The following is a 12581-nucleotide window of genomic DNA, read 5'->3' as shown; positions in this document are numbered from 1 at the left end:
GAGCGCTTGGGCGTCGCCGCTGCACATCGTGCCGAAGCCCGGCGGGGGATGGCGACCGTGCGGGGACTATCGCCGTCTCAATGACGCCATGACTCCCGACCGCTACCCCGTCCCCCACATTCAGGACTTTTCCGCCCGTTTGGCGGGCATGTCCTTCTTCTCGAAGGTGGACCTCATACGCGGCTACCATCAGGTCCCCGTCAGGCCGGAGGATGTCCCGAAGACGGCGGTCATCACGCCATTCGGACTCTTCGAGTTCCTGCGCATGCCCTTCGGTCTGAAGAATGCGGCTCAGGCGTTCCAGCGACTGATGTGTGACTGACTGATGCGTCCTGCGTGACTTGGATTTTGTCTACGTCTACCTGGACGATATCCTCGTCGCCAGCGCGTCCGCGAAGAGCACCTACGCCACCTCCGCACGCTCTTCGAACGCCTGGGCCAGCATGGCCTGATTGTAAACCCCGCAAAGTGCCAGTTCGGCGCCACCATAATCGATTTTCTGGGGCACCGTGTCACCAGGCACGGAGCCGTCCCCCTGCCGGCCAAGGTGGAGGCGGTGAAGGGGTTTCCGCGCCCCCGCACGATCAGAGGGCTGCAGGAGTTCCTGGGCATGGTGAACTTTTACCATCGGTTCCTGCCCCGTATCGCCCAGCTCCTGCGCCCCCTGCACAAAGCTCTCCGAGGTAAGCCGGGCAAAGGCGACGTTACCTGGACCGAGCAGATGGACACGGCGTTCACGGGCGTGAAGCTCGCCTTGGCTAACGCCACCATGCTCGCGCACCCGGCGCCCGATGCACCGATCACCCTCACCACCGATGCCTCGGACTACGCGGTGGGCGCGGTGCACGAGCAATGGGTGCGTGGAGCTTGGCAACCGCTGGCGTTTTTTAGCCGGCAGCTTCGCCCGCCCGAACGCCGTTACAGTACCTTCGACCGCGAGTTGCTCGGGCTTCACTTGGCGGTCAGGCACTTCCGCCATCTGCTCGAGGGCCGTGCGTTCACTGCCTTCGTCGACCACAAGCCGCTGATCTTCGCGATGGGCAAGGTCACCGAGCCGTGGTCGGCCCGGCAGCAGCGTCACCTCTCGGCCGTGTCCGAGTACACGACGGACATCCAGCACGTCGCGGGGAAGGACAACCCGGTGGCGGATTGCCTTTCCGGGGCCGTCGCCCACGCAGTCCACCTCGGCATCGACTATGCCCGGATGGCAGCGGACCAGGCCGCTGACCCCGACGTCCAGGCCTTGCGGACCGCCGTCACGGGCCTCCGCGTCACCGAGGTGGCGTTCGACGGCGCGGGCGCAGCCCTCTTGTGCGACGTCTCCCTCGGGCGTCCTTGCCCCATCGTGCCCGCGGGCTGGCAGCGCCAGGTGTTTGACGCCATCCACGGCCTGTCCCACCCGGGCGCGAGGGCCTCCCAAAGGCTGATTGCCGACAAGTTTGTCTGGCATGGCCTCCGGAAGGCCGTCCGCGGCCGGGCCAGGACGTGTCTCGCGTGCCAGCGCGCCAAGGTGCACCGGCACACCCAGGCCCCGTTGGCCCCGTTCACGGTGCCGGAACGCCGGTTTGACCACGTCCACGTGGACCTGGTGGGACCTCTGCCCCCCTCGCGGGGTTTTCACCTACGTCCTCACCATGGTGGACCGCACCACCCGGTGGCCGGAGGCCGTGCCCTTGGCGTCGACAACGGCGGCCGATGTCGCGCAGGCTTTCATCGCCACCTGGGTCGCCCGGTTCGGCGCCCCCTCAGACAGCTCGTCCGACCGCGGCCCCCAGTTCACCTCGGAGCTCTGGGGGGCGGTCGCGCAGGGGCTCGGGGTCCGGCTGCACCGAACCACGGCCTACCACCCCCAGGCTAACGGCCTGTGTGAGCGATTTCACCGCTCATTGAAGGCCGCGCTCCGGGCCACCCTCCGCGACGGCGGCTGGGTCGACAGGCTCCCCTGGGTCCTGCTGGGCCTCCGGACGGTGCCCAAGGAGGACCTGCGCGCATCCGCGGCGGAGTTGGTCTTCGGGCAACCGCTGCGGGTGCCGGGCGAGTTCCTCCCCGACTCCACGGCACCATGGTCCGCGGCACAGCAGCGCTCCGCTCTGCAAGATACCGCCCAGAGGTTCGCCCCGGTGCCAACGGCATGCCACGGGCACCCACCGACGCACGTCGCCCCGGAGCTTCGCACGGCGGAGTACGTCTTCGTCCGCCATGATGCCCACCAGACACCACTGCGGCCCCCGTACGACGGGCCTTTCCGCGTGCTGGAGACCGGGGCGAAGCACTTCACCCTGGACATCGGCGGTACTCCTGACCGCGTTTCGGTAGACCGCCTCAAGCCGGCCCACCTCGACGTGGACCATCCACCGCCAGTGGCCCGACCCCCACGTCGGGGCCGCCCCCCTGCGGGCGGACCCCCGGCACCGCCCAGCCCCGCTGCCACGCCGCCCCCCGGTCCTGCACCCATCCCAGGGGCAGCCAGGGGCATCCCACCTGGCATCCCTGCACCCCGGACGCCGCCGATCGCCAGGGGGCGCTTCGGCCGGGTCATTCATCTGCCCCGCAAACTGGCCCTCCAGGTGCGCGGGAATTCTGGGGGGGCGCGTGTGGCGGACACAAAAGCCCACTGGCGTGGTGACATCATTCCGCGCACCAAGTGGGCGGTGGCCACGCCCGAGGGGTAGGCGTGGCCTCATGATATACACCGGGCGCGCAGCCCGGAGCGTGCCAGTGTTACAGTGAGCTCCTGAAATAAAGACGCTTATAAGTTACCGCTTGTCCGCTTCCTCCTTGCTCGCAAGCAGCGCGCGTAACGCCACGCTTTAGTACCATTTTACAGTTTATGAAGACACATTCATGGTCTTTTAGCACGAATGTATTGATTAATTACCAAGAAATATATGGAATCATAATATACAAAAAAACATTGCACTTCCAATGTTTCACGCCATTACTGGGTGCGTTACGACCTCTTGCTTTGCTGGCAGAGGAAAGAAGACTGCTTGGGATACATGGAGCATGTGCCCTGAGGTTACAATGGAGTTAATGAAGCTGATGGAACAACCACAAATGTCAGATGTTGATGCTTCTATGGATGTTCTGGAGAGATTCGTCGTACTTCTTTATGACCGAACAAGTTCTAAACACCATGTTGGTGAGCTCAGGATCGACCTATTCACACGGAAAGGCAGAGACGTGAGCAACATTCCACCGACCAAGGGTGCTCTACTTCAGCACACTAGACGAGCAGTATACCAGGCCGGTCACATCTGGAGTCAGGTGCTTGAAGTAAAGGCTACGCCTCCACAACCGGACGGATGGGGATGGACTCGTAGTAGTGATGGAAACTGGAATGTTCTTTGGAGCTGTCTTCCTGAAGCCAGCAGAGTTTGCATACAACTTATTCGATGTGGTTGTACCAAAGGCTGTCGAACAAACTGCAAATGCACAAACGCAGCTCTGCCGTGTACAGCTTTGTGCGAATGTGGGGGTTCTTGCCATGATTGGTTCATGTGATATCTGGCATTTCATGGTAAGCCTAACTGACTCATGGCACATTGGCATCTACAACAATAAGTAACTCGGCTTTGTATTCGTTTTGACTGTTTTTTTTTATACCACTATAAGTTTAATTTACGGTACAGGTATCTTATATTTCATCAATACAAAATAAAGCAATACAAAGACCGCCAAATGTTGCGTCTCTGCCTTGCTAGTCTCTGTAAACTGGAAAAGGGCACTTATGTTCCAAAAGTGGTACAAGACGTGATCACACATACTCATCATTGCCTTCTTTGAATTCTATGACCCCAAAAACCTATATATAGGCACCAGAATTAAGATTCTAGGCCTCTTGGTTGTTGAGTTATATGGTATTTTAGTATTAGACAGCCGTCATAGGCCAAAACTGGGATGGCACTATATCTATTTTTTCTTGTAATGGCCTACTGTTGATATGTACTAAGTTTGATGCTTTTATCAAAAAGTGCACGATTCTTCCCCCTATCTGCTCTATTATTAAAGATCCCATGGTGTCCTTCGTGAAGTGTAGGTGAGCTATCGCCAGTGCCATGAACAAATTACAAATTCCTGCCCTAACTACTGCTGGAAAGGCAATGGCAGCCCACCCAGTATAACCTGCAGTGGCACCATTTTGCCTTGGATACATATGTAAATATGCTTCGACCTCTGGTTTATCAGGGGGTTTCCAGTAAGGTTTTTTTTTTCTTGGAAAATGGACGCGGGTTCAACTGATTGAATTTGGGGTTCAAAAGGTCAAAGGTCAAGTCCCCTTTCAAAATGAGTTTGCAGATTATAACTTAAGTTTGAAGCTCCTGATGTTTTCCCTCTTCTACTTATCTCTTTCCTCTCTCGCACCCTCTATCTCTCTCATGTGACCTTTAATCGAGATGAAACGTAACAGTGGGTTGACATCTAACGTGGGTGGAAGCATATGAGATCTGGTTTATTGGAGGATTTCTGGTACGGGAGTTTTTCCCGGAAGAAGGATGAGTGGATATCCTGGGAGACAGGGTTTTTCCCGGAACACTTCTTGAAGAAGTTCAGTCACTCAAAACTTTTGGGCCTCATTTTCAGCCATTATCTTTCTTGGGCAAACCACATATCAAAGTTGGAATCCAAAGCCAGTCTCTGAGTGAGCATCATCCATTATGCAAAGTCTTTCCTTGGTACATGTAAACTTTTATCTACCTACAAGACCTTGATCTGAAGCTTGATGGGGGTAATGCTCTCTGCTCTGGCTGGCCCACCACCTCACAACTTGCTCAGCTTGACGCCGTGGAAACCAAGGCCTTCAAAATTAGTGGAGTCTCCTGTGATGAAGCAGAGTCTATGTGGGCCTATCATTTTCAAATCACAGACAGCTCTGTCGTCTCTCTGTCTTCTACTGCCTCCTTTATGGTCTTGCACCCTCTGCCCTTTGCCATGTTCTGCCCTGTCCTGCCATTTCCCCCACGTTGCTGCAGCCTGCAGGGCAAACACAGTCCACCATCAGCCCTCTTTCAGCGAAACTCCCCAAATCCAGAATCACTGCTCACCTCTACTCATTCGTTTCTCGTTTGTCCCACCTGTGGAATACATTTCCTCATCCTCTTCAATCCCATTCTTCCCTCCATGGTTTTAAGCCACCTGTTCACCACCATCTCAGGTGCTTCCCCCATCCACAATTATGATCTTCTTAATCCATGTAATCCTCCCCAAACCCACCTCTTTCTGGGTTTCAAGTTTTATTCTTCCACTTCCGTGATTGAAAGTGTTCGTCTGTATCCATCTTGTTCACACCCTGTGTCCTCGACTTGCCCTCATTATTTCCCACTTTTGCTATTTCTCTTACAAGTCTCTCTTTATTTTGTCCCTCCATCCTGATGTTGTTGTGTTCCTCCTCTCTTTCTATTGTTCTCATCATTCTGTTACAGCTTAATCCGTTCCTTGTTGTCGTTCCTCCACGAGCTTTGACACTGTAAACAAAAAAGAAAAAAAAATCAAACAATTTTCATTACCCAGACTCAATCCCAGAGGTGCGACCAAATGTAACGACCCTTCTCCACAATGACTCCTTTTATAGGCATGGGTGTATTGGGCTGACTGTCTCTCTCTACATGAGCTGTCTCGCTGTTTGCATCTTACTATAATTCACCAAATGTCTGTCTGTCTGTCTGTCCGTCCGTTCCCAGGTACCGCAAAAACGGCTGAACCGATCGCAACGAAATTTTGGGTAGGTAATCCTGGGACCCCCTGGAGTACAATAGGCTATGTTGTTTTTCCACTTTTACCCCAAATTTTCCAATTTTTCCAATTTCCCAATTTTCCAGTTTTTTCAAACACGATGGAATAATATTTACCGATATGAACAGTGATGTGGCTTTTATTGAAATTCTACAAATACTGTTTAGATTTTGATGATTTGCGTGTGATATGATTTAACGGATGTTTACATAAATCGTTAAAAAAATAAAATAAAATAAAAAGCCTTCAATTTATGATATTTTGCCTTTTCATTTGGGCCTCCCAAATGAAGCCCCGCCCTTAGGGCGGGTACCGTTGCTAGTGGTTGAAAATTGTCCAATTAAGTTTGGCTTTCATCTTATTGAATCTGAATATTTTATTTTGTATTTATTCTAATAATGTGTTGTTATATCAAAGGTCCTGAATGGATAATGGGGAATTAATTAGGAGAGCTAGTTATATCCTAATGTGCATGTTCAGGATTAATGTATCGTAATTACCCCATAAATGGCGTTGCCAGGGCACAGGAAAAGTTGCTATCTGTCGTCATCTACACAGATGCTTGAACTTTTGGAAAAAGTATTGGGGGGGGGGGGGGGGGTGGAGAAATGGCTTGGTCATAACTCAGTGCATATCGCTATTGCAACAGTTGGAGCAGTAACTACGTAAGGAACATACAACATACAAGACTTTTCAAATTGGCTAAACAACGAATTACCAGGACAAATGTCTGATGGTGTAGCCATCGTAAGCCAATGGTGAAGGGTATCAAATGACACAGAACCCGTCAGGTTTGTATTTAATATAGATTGAAAAATTATGACTGTTCAGTACACAAAAAAATTACACGTTTAGAAATGGTTGTTAGAATGCAGTTATAAAAGGACATGTTTAAGATAGTTATGACAATAAGAAGTTAACCAGTAAAGACAACAGGTGCAATATGTCATGTTTGAGCTATCTGATCATGATTTTTTTTGTTGCTTTAACGTTATAATGTGATAGAGACATTTATGGGAAATAGTACACAGCAAGTGAGCACAGGAAACATCAACACAGTTTCACTTACACTTCACAACAATAACATCCTAGGGTTATTCGGCAATTCAATAATTATACAGGTATGAAAATCTAAATATCTCATCCCCGAATATGGCATTTCTTGCATTTAAAACCATTTGGTGCACGAATGACGACAAATATCCATTATGTAGTGTATATTATGTACTATATGAGGTTACAGTAGACACACGCTCACCTGTTTTAAGTCTACCCAACATTACAAGTCCATCCTTATATATTTTACATCAACAAGTCTCCAACCCTGGCAATCTGGCATCAATCAATGTTGATAAGCAGTATGGTTTTCACACTGGTACATCCTGTTCCACACAACTCTTGGAAGTTCTCGAGCTTTGGACAAGAGAGATGGATGATGGGCATGGCATATACTGTATTTACTTTGAGCCTAGATAATCGCAAAGCCTTGGACAGCATGCCACACAAACGCCTCCGACTCAAATTCAAATCCCATGGTGTTCAGGGGTACGTACTTAGATGGATATAAGCATACCTGACTGAAATAACACAAAGGGTTGTGGTAAATGTAAGGACATCAGAATACAGCTCAGTGGGCAGTGTTCTGGGCCCAATGCTGTTTATCATCTTCATCAGTGACATCCCAGGTGTTGTGGATTCTGAGTTAACGCTGTTTGCAGATGACATAAAACACTATAGGGCGGGGTTTTTTTTGTTTGTTTTTTGTATGCAAGTTCGAGGCTCGTGTAAGAGCTAACTTTAATCACACAAAAATACCGACACATAAAACATATAATAAGGGGAACGGTAGATAAGATGGGGGCAGAGGGGGAAGCACACAAGCACATCATTTGAGAGCAGGGACATCGGGAGATCTGTGGGAGGGAGAGGGCTTGGGTGGAGGAGGCGTGGGAAGGGGGGAGAAGTATAAAACACATGGACACTGCTAGGACTTCCAGGAAAGAAGTTGGTATTTCAAAAAAGTGTATCTGGGGTGAATTAACGGGGGTAGAAAAAATCAAGGTTTTGGATGGGGGAAGATAAGAGATTGTGGTGAACAGCTGTTTTAAAGACCTGGAGGGAGGAGTGGGATTGAAGAGAGTGAGCGAGTTTGTTCCAGAGGCGGAAGTAAAGAGGAATGAAGGAATGAAGGAGTGAAGGTGAGCAGAGTGTCGTGATTTTAGCAATTTCACCAGAAGAGGGGTGCTGGCAGATCTTGTGCGACCTGCATACGTTGAAGTTGATACCAAAGTTGAAGCAGGAGCCCAGCAAGAAGATGTGAATGCAGCTGCAGCTTGGTCCTCAAAACGGCACTTCCATCCAAGAAGAACAAATGCAAAGTGGTCCACTATGAGAGGAGCAACCAACAGTTTGCGTGAACAATAGAAAGTGACTCGGGAACAAGTGAAGTCAAAAACGAGAAAGAAGAAAGAGATTTGGACATTTTGTTTGACACAAGCCTGTCGTTCAGCTCTCATGCTGCAGATGTAGCTGGGCGAGCGAATATGAAACTCAGAATAATCAAAAGATACCAACACACCCAACACTGGGGAAGAAAGGGCTGCTCTGATATTGCATAAAAACCTCGAAAGAACAATTCTTGAATATTGCAACTATAGTGCCCTGTATGCAAGAAGGATGAAGACTTCCTTGAGAGAGTCCAACAGAGGCCAACCAGGTTCTTGCGAGATCTCAGACAGCTATAGTATCTTGACAGATGGAGAGCACTGAATCTATGTACACTGGCCTACAGGAGACAACAAACTGAACTAATGTAGCGGTTCCCGCTGAATGTACACAATCGCCTTGCACCTGCCAGGACGCGGCCAGGGCGCGATCGCCACGCCGGGCTCGTCCGGACGGGCCCAGACGCGCCTCTCCTGGGCATGCCCGGACTCGCTGTTCCCGGGCACGCCCGAACCACCCGGGCATGCCCGGTCTCGTCTTTCCCGGGCATGCCCGCTCTCGCCTTTCCAGGGCCCGCCCAGAGCGCCCGGGCACGCCCAGCCTCGACTTGCCAGGCCGCGTCCAGGACGCCCGGGCATGTCCAGACTCGCCTTTCCAGGGCTCGCCCAGAGTGTCCGGGCATGCCCGCTCTTGCCTTTCCAGGGCTCGCCCAGAGCGCTCGGGCACGCCCAGCCTCGACTTGCCAGGCCGCGTCCAGGATGCCCGGGCATGTCCAGACTCGCCTTTCCAGGACTCGCCCTTGACACCCGGGCATGCCCGGTCTCGGTTTTCCCGGGCAAACGCCCCGGCATAAAAGTGTATATATATTGCTGCCCGATAAACGGGCTTGTGAGAATACCTGAGCTGTTTTGTTTCAATAAAGCAACTCGGACGAATTCCGTCTTTGGTCGCGTCAATTCTTTCGACTCGCGTTGGAGCGCAGCTCCTTCACTGGTGACCTACCGACATGGACACGGCAGTGAATCTTAAACTGCCTACCTTCTGGGAGGCTCACGCGGCTGTTTGGTTCGCCCAGGCGGACTCCCAGTTCGCCCTGCGAGGCATCACCGCGGACGACACCCGCTTCCACCACGTCGTGGCAGCGCTCGGTTCCGCCACCGCGCCCTGCGCCCTGAGCCTCCTCGAGCACCCGCCGGCTGCTGACAAGTATGACGCGCTGAAGACGCTCCTCCTCAACGCTTTCGCCCTCTCACCGGCGGCACGCGCACGGCGCCTGCTCGACCTGCCCGAGCTCGGCGACACGCGCCCGTCCGAGCGCATGGACTATATGCTCTCGTTGCTCGGTGAGCACTCTCCGGATTTTCTGTTCCACGAGCTGTTCCTTCGCCAGCTGCCTCACCCGGTACGCCTCGCCCTGACTGGCACGTCGATCACCGATCCCCGCGCCCTCGCCAGGGAAGCCGATAAGATCTCCTCGGCGGGCCAACACATCGGCGCGGCTACCTGGAGCCTGCCGCCGTCCGAGGCGACGCCCACGACGCCCGAGCGCCCTGCGCGGTTGGAGGCCGAACTGCCGGTGCAACTGGCGGCCGCCACGCCGCGCCGACCGCTTCCGACACGATGGCCGGGGCCTCCACCTGACCAGGCATGGTGTTATTACCACGCCAGGTTCGGACACAAGGCTCGGACGTGCCGACCCCCGTGCACTTTCGGCAAGTCGGGAAACGGCCGGGCCGGCGTTCATTCCCAGCCATGAGCGCCGGCCACTCGGGCAACTTGCTTTTTATTCGGGACAAAGCGTCCGGGCGGCGTTTCCTTTGTGACACCGGCGCCCAACTGAGCGTCATACCCGCCTCCGAGCAGGACAGGTGGGACGCCGTTTGCGGCCCCTCTTTGGTCGCTGCTAATGGCTCGGCCATACGCACTTTCGGCCCGCGTGACGTCACCCTCTGCTTCGGCAGCCAGCGCTTTCAGTGGACCTTTGTGACCGCCTGCGTCCCCATGGCTTTGCTGGGCGCTGACTTCCTCTGCGCGCACGGGCTGCTGGTCGACGTCAAACGACGTCGCCTTGTCAACGCCGAGACCTTCAGCTCCCTGACGTGCACGATGAGCAGCTCCGTGCCGACCGAACTGGCGTGCGCCCTCCCGACGGCGAACGAGTTTGCTCGCCTGCTCGCGGAATTCCCGGCCCTCACACGGCCGACGTTTTCGGCCATCGCAGTGCGGCATGGGATCGAGCACCACATACCCACTACGGGCCCGCCGGTCTACGCCAGGGCCCGCCGCCTCGACCCGGCCAAGCTCGCCGTGGCAAAGGCCGAGTTCAACGCGTTGGAGCACCTCGGCATCGTGCGGAGCTCCAATAGCGCGTGGGCCTCACCACTGCACATCGTGCCAAAGCCGGGGGGCGGATGGCGCCCGTGTGGCGACTACCACCGCCGCAACGACGCTACCACCCCCGACAGGTACCCGATCCCTCACATCCAGGACTTTTCCGCCCGTTTGGCGGGACGGGTCATATTTTCCAAAATTGACCTGATACGGGGATACCACCAGGTACCTGTCCGGGCGGCCGACGTCCCGAAGACGGCCGTCATCACGCCGTTCGGCCTGTTCGAATTTTTGAGGATGCCGTTTGACCTCAATAATGCGGCCCAGGCGTTCCAGCGCTTAATGGACGGCGTGCTGCGCGACCTGCCATTTATTTTCGTCTATCTGGACGACATCCTCGTCGCCAGCACGTCCTGTGCCGAGCACCTCCTCCACCTCCGAACACTGTTCGGTCGCCTCAGCGAGCACGGCTTAATTGTCAACCCGGCCAAATGCCACTTCGGCACGACGACCGTTGACTTTTTGGGCCACAGCATCACCAAGACCGGGGCCGTGCCGCTGCCGACCAAGGTCGAGGCCATCACCATGTTCCCGCATCCCCGTTCCATCAAGGCCCTACAAGAGTTCCTCGGCATGGTGAATTTTTATCACCGATTCGTGCCCCGCGCTGCTCAGCTCATGCGGCCCCTTTACGAGGCCCTCCGGGGCAAGCCGGCCAAGCATGACATCGTTTGGTCCACGGCCATGGACGCGGCCTTCGCGAACGCAAAACGGGCCCTTGCCGACGCAACGCTGCTGGCTCACCCGGTGCTCAACGCGCCCATCGCCCTCACTACAGACGCCTCCAACTACGCGGTGGGCGCCGTCCATGAACAATGGGTGGATGGGGTTTGGCAGCCACTCGCTTTTTTCAGCCGGCAACTCCGGCCGAACGAGTTAAAATACAGCACGTTCGACCGCGAGCTGCTCGGTCTATGCCTGGCCGTTCGCCATTTCCGACACCTCCTGGAGGGCCGCCCGTTCACGGCTTTCGTCGACCACAAGCCGTTTGTCTTCGCCATGGCCAAAGTCACGGAGCCGTGGTCGGCCCGCCAGCAGCGCCACCTCTCCGCCGTGTCGGAATTCACCACAGACATCCGGCACGTTGCCGGCAAAGACAACGCCGTGGCCGACTGTCTTTCTCGGGCCAGCGCGAACGCGGTCCACCTCGGCGTGGACTTCGCGCTCATGGCGGCCGACCAGACCACCGACACCTCGGTGCAGGCCCTCCGGGCGGCGGACACGGGCCTCCGCCTGGCTGACATCCCCTTCGCGGGCACCGTCCTGCTCTGCGACGTCTCCCAGGGCCAGCCTCGCCCCATCGTGCCTGTTTCCTGGCAGCGCCGCATCTACGCCTCCATCCACGGCCTTTCTCACCCGGGCCGGAAAGCTTCTCAGAAGCTGGTGTCGGCGCGTTTCGTCTGGCACGGCCTTCGACGGAACGTCCGCGACTGGGCCAACGCCTGCACGGCCTGCCAGTGGGCCAAGGTCCACCGCCACACCCAGGCCCCGCTAGCACCTTTCACCATGCCTGCACGGCGTTTCGACCACGTCCACGTGGACCTTGTGGGTCCCCTGCCCCCATCGCGGGGGTTCACCCACCTGCTCACCATGGTGGACAGGACCACCAGGTGGCCGGAGGCCGTGCCCCTTACCTCCACCACCACCGCCGACGTGGCGCAGGCGTTCATCGCCACCTGGGTCGTGCGCTTCGGTGCACCGGCGGACATCTCGTCCAACCGCGGCCCACAGTTCACGTCCGAACTTTGGGGCGCGGTCGCCCGCTCGTTGGGGGTCACGCTGCACCGCACCACGGCCTACCACCCCCAAGCCAACGGGTTGTGCGAGCGGTTTCACCGCTCCATGAAGGCCGCACTCATGGCCGGCCTTCAGGACGACGGTTGGACCGACCGGCTGCCGTGGGTCCTTTTGGGCCTCTGCACGGCCCCCAAGGAGGACCTCCGGGCGTCCGCCAACGAGCTCGTCTACGGCCAGCCGCTCCGCGTCCCGGGCGAGTTCGTGCCCGACGCTAC

Source organism: Myxine glutinosa, chromosome 1 (assembly GCF_964187855.1).
Source record: "Myxine glutinosa chromosome 1, kmMyxGlut1.1, whole genome shotgun sequence".
NCBI classification, from domain to species: Eukaryota; Metazoa; Chordata; class Myxini; order Myxiniformes; family Myxinidae; genus Myxine; species Myxine glutinosa.
This window is presented reverse-complemented; position numbering follows the sequence as displayed.